The sequence below is a fragment of the Cucumis melo genome, chromosome 8 (assembly GCF_025177605.1).
Source record: "Cucumis melo cultivar AY chromosome 8, USDA_Cmelo_AY_1.0, whole genome shotgun sequence".
Classification (NCBI taxonomy): Eukaryota; Viridiplantae; Streptophyta; class Magnoliopsida; order Cucurbitales; family Cucurbitaceae; genus Cucumis; species Cucumis melo.
The window spans coordinates 5,980,402-5,991,312 of NC_066864.1; positions in this window are offsets into that span (position 1 = coordinate 5,980,402).

Sequence of the window (10,911 nt, forward strand, 5' to 3'; positions counted from 1 at the left end):
TTTTCATCATTTTATTTCTTAAATTTGATAATGTCATTTATTGATTTCTCTTTTGATCTTTTTTCAAAAGAAAAGAAGAATAATCTTCTTTTAACTTGTTGGTTGTTTAACTGTGGTTGGTTCATTTTTGGTTTTGTTATCATAGATAATTGAGGGTTTCTTATTTTATTATTTTGCCAAAAAGGAAAAAAAAAAAGAAAAGATTTTTTTTTTATAGAAAGGATGTATTGTGGCAAATCTTAGCTTGTCTAACAAAAAAGAACCAATTGTGGGGTCTTTTTGTTAGTTGCATTTAGGATTTTACATTGATTATATTGTGATAATCATGAATTTATGAGTAAAAATATTATATCTATAGGTATACCTTATAAGACCTTTGTCATTTTTGGGGAGTGGTTTTTAAATGTTTTATCAGTGATAGCAAAAGATAAAACAATACATAATATAGAGAGAAAAAAAAAAGAGAAGAAAGAAAGAAAAATTAAATGAAGGGTACAAATTTGAACTATTTATAACTATTTTAAGTTTTTTTTTTTGCTATATTTGAAAATATCTATTTTAAGAATAATAGAAATATATAAACTATTTACACGCAAGAGCAAAAAACCAGTAAAATACAAAAATTCATTATAATTTATTTTGTCATGAAATGTAAATAGTTTGTCCATTTTGTCATTTTCGATAATTTCCTTTTTTTTGTTATGTTTTATATTCAAATTCGACACGTCTTTAATAATTTAATATTTAATTTTTTACTTTTAAACATAATTTTTTTGCCATCAAAATATTATATGATAGGTTAAGTATAGGTTCAAAATCACTCCTAAACATATCGTACATCGTTAGAATAATCATGGTCATATTGTTGATGACAAAGTTTAGTTCTAAACAAAATGAGATTAGAAATATTTTTACATCGACTTTTGTTTCAATTAGTGGGTGAGAATTAGTAAAATTTATTTCAGTAGATGGTGTAAATTGTAATATTTAACTAAGTTTATAATTATAACCCAATTTACGATTTCCTTTAAAGAAAGTTAGAGGCCCTCTAGATGATGGTTGAGAATATTGTGCTCAATGTATAGGAAGAGAAATTAAATCTTGCAAGTGATTTAATGTCATAGGCACAAGAATTAATATTCATGTTTTATTATTGTAGTTCTTAATTTTCCATAAGTGAAATCTAAAATAACAATGACAAAAACAAAATGCAGCCCACTTAAAAAAGGAATAATACATGTAATTCAATAATGTCATTAAATGTTTTTTCTAACAGCTATCATAATAATAATCATTATCCCAATTAATTAGTATAGTATGAGAGTCAATTCCTATATTTATTAACTAATTACATTCTATTAGGTGATGCTCCAATTTTTATGTGGTGTTATACTCGAACCTTATTACTAGATAAAGTCTTTTACTTAATAAAAAGCAAACAATAAAAGTTTTTTCTTTTTTCTTTTTTGTAGAAAAGAAATGTATGTTGTTGACAATTGACTGGTGGGACAGAATTTTGTTAATTGGTCTATATCATATTATTTAAAGAGTAGATCCAATTATCTTGATGATGGGTCAGTAGTTATGATTAAATGCAATTAATTTAACAAATTGTACTTTTTAAGAGTGGTAATGAGGGTAAATGAATGTCACACAAAACATTCCAAATGGCCTTATTAGTATTTAACATGTGGTTTGCCATCTATGCCATTTCCCATTCTCTTTAATCTGTTTTTGTCTCCCTCTTAATTAATTTACTTTAGTCTCTCACGCTTTCTAATTGTTTTTTTTTTTTCGTTTACTAATATATAAATCAAACTTTGTTACTGTAATGTCATTGACTAAAAAGTTAGGAGGTTTCTATGAATATTCACTTTTGTTCATTGTTAAAATTGTCGTTTTTTAAGCAAATTAAATCACTGCACTTTCATTTTGGTGTATCCCTTAATTTTTTTCTTTTTTAGACAAATAATTCAAATATTATTGTTAAACATTGGCTATTTTTAAAAATTACTAAAGAAAGAAAGAAAGAATTAGAATGTTATTATTGTTAAATATTGGTAAAGATGTTAAATTAGAGTTTTTGGGTTGTAACTATACAACCTTTGAATCTCTGTGTTTGAGCAATTTACTTGAGAAATCTGAACAATTATAATTTAATTAGTTAACAAATACACCAAAAAAAAGATGGTTAATTACCAAATTACCCTTTTAATTTTAGGGTTTAACTGCAACTTTAATTCGAAGCTATGAATGATGGCTTTTCTCATTACAACCCAACCCTTTCTTTCTTTTCTTTCGTTTTTCTTTTTCATTTTCTTGGGCTTTTTCATTTCTTTTTGAAAAATTCAATTAATATGTAAACAATAATGAACATATATGGAGCTGATAGAGAGAGTATACCAACAGTTTAGAAGCAAAAAACTTCAGTCTTTTATTCTTATTTAATTAGAATTGGGTAAATTAATGTTAAGCACTTGGAATTTGTTCTACTACTTATAAAAAAGAAAAAGAAATCAAACTTTCTAATTCTCTCTGTTTTTGATAAATATGTATATTTTTGAATACTTCCATTGTAAAGCACTTATGCATATAAAACATACAAAACAAATTTAAACATTGGAAGTTATTCAATACATTATCCAAATTTTAGAATTTTGTGAAAAAAATTAACCTGTTATCTTAAATCAGTCTTCTAGTTAAAGTATCTCACATTACATACTGAGAATTTCACATAAAGAAAATCAAAGAGTCTTACATTTTTAAGATGAAACTTCAAACTATTCGATTTGATAAATAGAATTATTGAGATCTAATCATTTTTTTAAGAAAGAAAGCTTTTTAATTCTCTTAGGCCATGCCAATGTAAAATGGTAAAGTAGTGGAGAATAAATAGACGTTGACATCGTATTATTTTTAATGCATAAAATGGAAAGTTTTTCGTGTAAAAGGGTCTGAAATGGGAAAAAAAAAAAAAAAAAAAACAACATCAGAAGGCAAAGAGAATAATTATACAGCTGACTTAACACAATCCAACACAAACAATAAGAAAACCCACTCACAAAATATATGTCTGAAATACAAACTTTGTCTTTTAATACACATAAAAATAAATGTATATAATTTATGTTTGAATTTGCTTCTCCATATCATCGTATCTATCACAATTTGTCACATAATTAAAATCAAGAACATTGGAACATGTCTGTGCAAGACAACCAACAGGGACATTTTATAACAAAGTCAAATAGGAACAAACGCGGTTGTCATCAATTTGAATAGGACCCTCCACTTCCAAGAAAATGAGCCTAAAAATTTGAGAAGAAACACAAACATATTAACAAAATCAAGTCCTCCATTTTCAATTAAACCACAAAAAGACTCAATTCTTTAACTTTTTTTTCTTCTTTTCTTTTTCTCTTTGGTATTATTATATGAATCTGTGTGTGTGGTAGAAGCTTCTCCAAGATCACTCTTGTCCCCATCACCACCATCCATTATAACACCCCCATACTCTCACAACTATGAATTCTAGATTTTCCTATTTGTGTTTAACCCAACCTAGCTGATTATAACTAACATAAAAAACGCTTTTGTAGTACTATACCAATGCTGAGGTCAAAAGTTAGGTAACAATTTTATACTATGTTTAACAATTATTTTGTCGATTATTTTTATTTTAAAAAACTGATTATGAATTCAAATAAAGGGTAGATATATAAAATGATTATAAACTTTTTAAAATATGAGATTAATTACATCATAAATTTGAATTTATATTATCAATTTATAGTTTAGATTTTAGGATTACAATGTTTGGGTGAATCTTCTTGGCATTCCTCTTTATCCTTTGTTTTTAGTTAAAAAAAAGAAAAATCTAATATTTTAAGTGAATGAACACACGAACCAAATTAAACGAAAAAAATACACATGTGACTATGTGAGATCTTTCTACAGTGTTTTAACTCATGCCCTAGTAAAAAGAAATTAATGTTACTTTTTGAGTATAGTGTATGATATAATGTTTTAACAGATAAAACTTGAACCTTATATATATATAATTAATTGATTAATTAATTAATCTGGTGCTAAAAAAATTCATATAGGAAAGCAGCCAATAGTGAATCCAACTTAGGACATTTGTAGGAATTACGTCTCATTCATGCTTAGTACTGTTCCCCTTTCATTTTCCTTTTTCCTTTGGTTGTCTTCCAAATATTATTTTCTTTTTCTTCTTTGGTGGTCTCTATATTCGAAGGTAGCTGTATTTCAATGAAAAGAAATATTATTAGACACATAATTAAGGAAAAAAAATATTTCCCCCTCCTCACATGCGTCCAAATATTGGAATAATTTATCATTTGAAACAATCATCAATAATAACCATAATATCAAAATTGTTTGAAAAAACTATTGATTTACATGATTTATTGGGATCCATCGCTACTCGGTCTACTGTGATCTCCTTTGAAATTTTACGGTATATTTATTTATAAAAAATATATATTAGAGACGGCTAATAAAATGATGATTAATCATCACCTCATAGAAACAAAAATGAGCAAGAAAAAAACTTGATTGTACAAGTTAATAATAATAATAAAAGAAACTAACTATTTTTTCACTAATATAAAGAAATTAAAAAAGGTATGTAGAGGAGCTGGTACCAAGTTGAAAATTAAAAAAAAAAAAAAAGAAAAAAGAAAAAAAAACATCATCAAATGGGTCAAAACAATGTTTTGTTGTGTCTTTTGTGGATCATGTGTGTCATTTTGTGAAATAAAAGAAATGCTAGGGGCCTAGGAAGAAAAAGAAAAAGAGAGAGGATAATTAATTAGGATCAGTAGTAATGTTTTTTTTTTTTTTTAATGGGAAAAATATAAAATAATGGTTAGAGGTTTTTAGTACACACAGCAACATGGAAAGCAATCATAGTTGATGTCTCTCCAAAGAGTCTTGTGTTTCACACTTCACAATATAAAAGAAAGTAGGAGTAGAGAGAGTTAAGTTGAAGGGTTTAGGTTACACCCAATATATTTCTCAAATTCATGTCATTTTGGGTTTTCTTTTCTTATCTTATATGTATTGTAACTAAAATATTTTTTAATCAAAAGAAAAGAATCCTTAGAAAAACAGGGTTAGAAAATACATCGAAACATCTCAACTAGATATGAGATGTTTAAAACTTTAACATAACATGCATGAGAAAAATGATATATATATATATATATATATATATATATATATATATTAGGTTGAAGTTACCTACTCTAATTTATGTTAGTTGAACTAATTCTTTTTCTCTGATTATTTGCTAACACTACTCTCGTGTTCTTATAATTTTTCTAATGAATGCATCGGATCTAAGATCTGATGAAAGTATTAAAAAATGAATGTATGAATCAAGTTAAGATATGTTAGTTTATCTGTTGATTGATCTCACTATTTAGTAGTTCAATAATATAAAGTTAAAAAGGGTTAAAGTGTAATTTGGGAAGGGGGAGAGAAGTTTGGAAGGTTGTCGATGTCAAAAAGGGCTAATTAAGATCCTTGAATAGGTCCCCCATGGATATGGATCTCTCCTTTTGATCCTTACGCAAACTCTATTTCTATTTTCTCTTTTTTTTTTTTTTAATTTTTTAAAAATTAACTCTCTTTTCTTTTCATCGAAAATAAAATTTAACAGAAAAATTTTGAAATTTTAGAGGTAAGAGTTTTTGGTGGAAACCCATATTGGGTGTGGGGTCTGGAGGGAGAAGGGTTTAATGATGCGGTCCGCCGCATGATTGGATCCGCAGCCGACCACCACCACCGCCGTCCTACGTGGACAAAACCCAATCTATATCACCCCCTCCACCGCTCCTCACCGCCGAGCTCGGAGGTTTTTTTCTTTTATCAATTCAGCTCATTTTCTTCCACACGGCGACGACCGACTCAATCAAATATATTGGCCGTTTTAGTGCTCCGACCACCATTTCCCCAATTTTATCGCCTTAATTTAAGCTCTAAGTTTTCTCCTTTATGTACCTAGTGGAGCTTCATTTTACCATTTTCACAGAATTCATATCATAAAGTATCATAAATGAAAAAATATTTATCCATACTTTTCTTTTTTGTTTTTGAAAATTTACTTGCGAGGTTAAGGGGTTGAGTTTCTTGGCAATAAAATAAAGTTCATATTTAATATCTATAAAAGCATTTTGAAAGCTTCATTAATTAGTTGACCCATCAAATTCTTCCTTTTTAAGATTTAAATGCTAATTTAAATTTAGTCTCTATTGTTAGTGATAATGAACATATTAAATTTTATTCAAGAAAAGTTGCAATGTACTGCATCTATCTTTCCAAAATTTACAAGAAGATAAAAAGATAAAGAAATTTCTTGGTAGTATTGTATTTAAAAAAATAAAATTGGACATTTTAACTTTATGAAGGATTCAAAGTTAAAACTCCCACAGTGAAACTATAGACCATCTGTTCATTTTCATTCATTTCGCCAAGATGATATGGGATCAGAGGGTGTCGATTTGGACTAGATGGCTTAACGAAAGTGAAAATATATATATAGGATCTTTGCTCCAATATATATGCCACAACATACTTCCAAACACCAAGGAGATTATCCGCTTCAAAATATCAGCTGCAGGCTTATGGACCATATATATGGAATGAACGGAACAACCGACAGAAAAGCTCCATCAACATTTTGAAGGATATTTGCAAATTGTTTAAAGATTACAGTTCCGCTTATATCGTTATTAATATCCATATGGTTTTTGTAATCTTTAGTCTTGTTGTATTTAAGTTTATCTCTAGTTTCTGAACTTTTTATTTTCCTTCATGCTTAATGATATATCCTTTGCGGGATGAATAGAAGTTGTTAAGAAAATGTTCATCCAATAAAAATGTTCGGATGCATATCCTCTAACTTATCATACTAATTTGGAAAAGAAAGAAGCATATCCAAATATCAACATTAGTTTTATTTACTATGTTAAAGTGTAGGCGTAGGGCGAGGCAAGTATTGTTGATATGGAGATAATATATAATAATCCATGTCCTTGTAAAGATATCTAAAGGAAATAAAACATGCAATTAATAATATTTAAATTACAGCAACTACTCAAAAAGTTTGAAATTGAAACTACTCAATTGGCAAAGAAAGAAAGACAAAATTAATAGTTAGAGGTATAATTGATTTAGAAATGGAATTAATTATAATTATAATGATCCTCCTCCCATTTAAAATAATAATGTGTAGTAGAGAAATAGAAGAAATTGATTGGTAAGACGGTTGTCACACTTGAAAAGGCATAGTTGGTTAATTAACAAAGTGAAATTAAAATGATGGATTTTATATGGTGGGATTAAAGAGTCAATTCTTTGGCGGAAAGGCATATAGTGAAGAGAAAAAAAATGAAGTTAAAAAGATAACATTTCTTTAATTAGATATAAATAAATAAGATATAGTGAGACCATGGACATGCCGACCCTTGATAAATCCTTGTCTTGATAGCAACTGACGTTGATAACTTAGCATTATATATAATCAGATCATAAAACGACATGTCGGACATTCCCCACTCCCCCCTTTCTTTTATTTTCTTTGCTCATCAAATTTTTTGCTTTTTCTTGTACCCACGCAAAGGACCACTGCCCTTAATTACTTACTACTAATACTAATAATATTACTTACGGTCTAATAAAATCTCTCAACACAAAACCACTCCAATTACCTCAATTTTATGTAATATTATTCAAGTTTTATTCTAAAATTTATTTACTTTAGGTAGGGATTTTGACTTACCATCGGAAGCAAATATATTTATGATTACTTATTTTATATTGAATTAATCCTTTTTGTAATCCAATTTGGATGATATGAGAGGGAGAGAGCTCGTAACTTATGTGGATATAAAATGTTTAATTACTAACTTTATTTTAGTTGACGATAATTATAAAAAGGGTATTCCATAACCATCTATGATTCATAAATTCTCATCTTCTATCGAAGAGACATGAAAATATAAGCGATAATTATGATCTTTTTTCCTCTCTCTACGAGCATGGAAGTAATAATTTTACCAAAATTATAAAAACAAAAATGACACAAACCCCTATATCTAATTTGATGTTTTTGGGCATAATTTATGAACCAAAAAAATGTAAAATTGTTTATCTGCAAAAGATAAGGAGCAGAGAGTGGGAAAACGGCATTGAAATTCTTATAATTTTTTTTTTAAAAAAAAACAAAGTTGAAAGAAAAGGAGAAAAAGATTATTATAATTGAATCTCTTTGTTACAAAATAGAAACAAGAAGTTAAAAAAAATGATCATAAGATTAGCCCCAAAAATAAAGAAATAATTACAGAACAAAAATAGAGGGCACAGAAAGGAATGATCCCCGTCCGTGGGGTTCCAATTGGCCAGAGGAAATAAATATTTATTGACCAGATATTTATTTCGAAATTCTTTTCTTCTTCTTCTTCTTCTTCTTCTTCTTGTTCTTCTTCTTCTTCTTTTTTTAAATTTATTTTCGTTTGCTTTGTTTATGTGCTACGTAAAGTAAAAACACACTCCACCAACCATTGACTGACACGTTGCACTCACTGCACTCCTCAACGTACTCGTTTAACTTTATTTTTGTTTTCTTTTTCTCTTTTTAAATTTCCTTTTTTTCTTACTAGACAACTGTTCCTTTCTTCTCCAAAATACTTGTCGAGAAATCATTTGCTGGCCGGAATTCTACCACCCCCGAATTTTACCGAAATACCCCTAACGCGAATCCATTGACTACTGCTTTGTACGTTACTTTCGTAACCCTTCGAGTGACAATATCATTCTGCATCAAAACTCACAAAAGCCATGTCACCCCTCCAGCGTGGATGGTCGGCTATTGGCGGCATTACGTGGCATCCTTCTTATGCCAACGTTCATGCTTCTTTGTATTTTCTCAAATTTTCATCTATGGATATTAATTTTTTTTGTTTTTAATTTATTGACACATTAAAGATGGTATTTTATTTAAAACTTGGGGGAATAAAATAGATGTAAAATACATTAACCAAATTTAATTTGGAATAATTGTTTTCTATAGAAAAATGATGACTACTTTTTTTTTTTCTTTCAACTTCTATAATCATCACAGTGGTATATCAGCATAAGGGGATTATATGTATAGAAGAGGTTCACATGTGTTCTGAAATTTATTTGAACTTTTTTCCTCAAAAAAAGCTTCTTGTTTCTTAGTCTTAAAGGTTGTTTGGAAAGATATTTTATTTTTATATTAATATATTAATTTAAAATAAACTATATATATATATATACACACACATATATATATATATATATGAAAGATATAATTAACATTAGTGGTTGTTTGGATCCAATTATCTCTTTAGTAGTCAAAACAAACAAAATATATCGTTGGTTGTTTATTTTTTTTTTATAGAGTAGCTAAGAATAGGTGATCAAGCTAGCATACATTAATATCTTTAGTTCTTAATTTCAAATATATTTTTTGAATTTATACCATTTGCTACTTTCTATTTATACAAGACTTATAATTGAATCAATTAAGTACAACATTTCTTAGTGAGTCAATTTAAACTTAAGTTTGGGTTTTCTTAGAAAATAATGAAGTCAAGAATATTAATAATAAATTTTATGAATTAATTTGACATTTGAATAAGTTTGTACATGTATTCATTCATACCGGTACTATTTCTTACAAAAGTAACCATAATAAAAACTAGAATCAATTGAGTTACAAAAACTTAAGAGTTTTATTAAAACAATAACTATAAGTTTCACGTGAATATTTACGTATGAAATTTGAAGAACGATATAGATGAATACATGCTTTAAACTTTTTAATTAAAAAAAAAAAGATTTTAGTTTCTTTTCCTCATCGAAACAAAATTTGATAACTATAGAAGAAATGTTTTAAGAATATTTGACCGAATTTTTTTTAATAAAAAAACAGATAAAAACATTTGGAGATAATTACTAAGTTAATAAAATAGACATATAGTATATATCTTGTTGTTACCCTTAAATAACACCGAATATTAATTTAGTTAATAAGTTATACATCTAAAAATAGCATAAATAACAAAAATAATGAAATATACAAGAAGAATACAATGAATTATTAAAAACAAAAGAGTAAATTGTATTTATTTTATTTGTAATTATAAAGGAATAATTGTGATGGATAAAAAGTAGCATTTAAATTGCCACCACCTTTATAATTTGATAAATAGTTGAGAAAACAAGAAGAATTGTGTGGCAACCAAAATAATGAGGACGGAAAGTAATCATCAATACAAAGAGAAAAACAAGAACCAAAGAATGTTAGTTTCTCTAGGCATACTTTTTAGCAAAGGAGGACACACAAACGAACCAAACATTAATCCAACATCTAAATCACACACACTTTAAACTCATGCAACTATCTCTTTTTTCTTTTCTTCTCATCCTAACAAAAACGACTTTAGTAATTAGTTTTGACTTGCATTCGAACATTTTCAAATTATAAATATCTTGGGTAGATATTCCTTCAAATATTTGATGAAAATTGAAATCTACAATAGATATAATAGTGTATGGATGTTATGCTCACCGGTGACATTTAAGTCAACAATTAGCAGTGTTACTTTTACGAATAAAATTTAGAATAGATTTTTTTGGAGATTACAATTATAGCAAGTAAATCAGAATATCTCAATTAAATCGACACATCTATAACACCCTTATTAAGTCTTGAACTCAATAGAAAAGAATCTATTACCACAAAAGTGAATATACATGCTTATTGATCAATACAATAAAGAAAAGATGGAAAGGTGAAAGGCAAGAGAAAAACCTTCCAATTTAAAGTCATAGTAGATAAATCCTAGTTATATATAA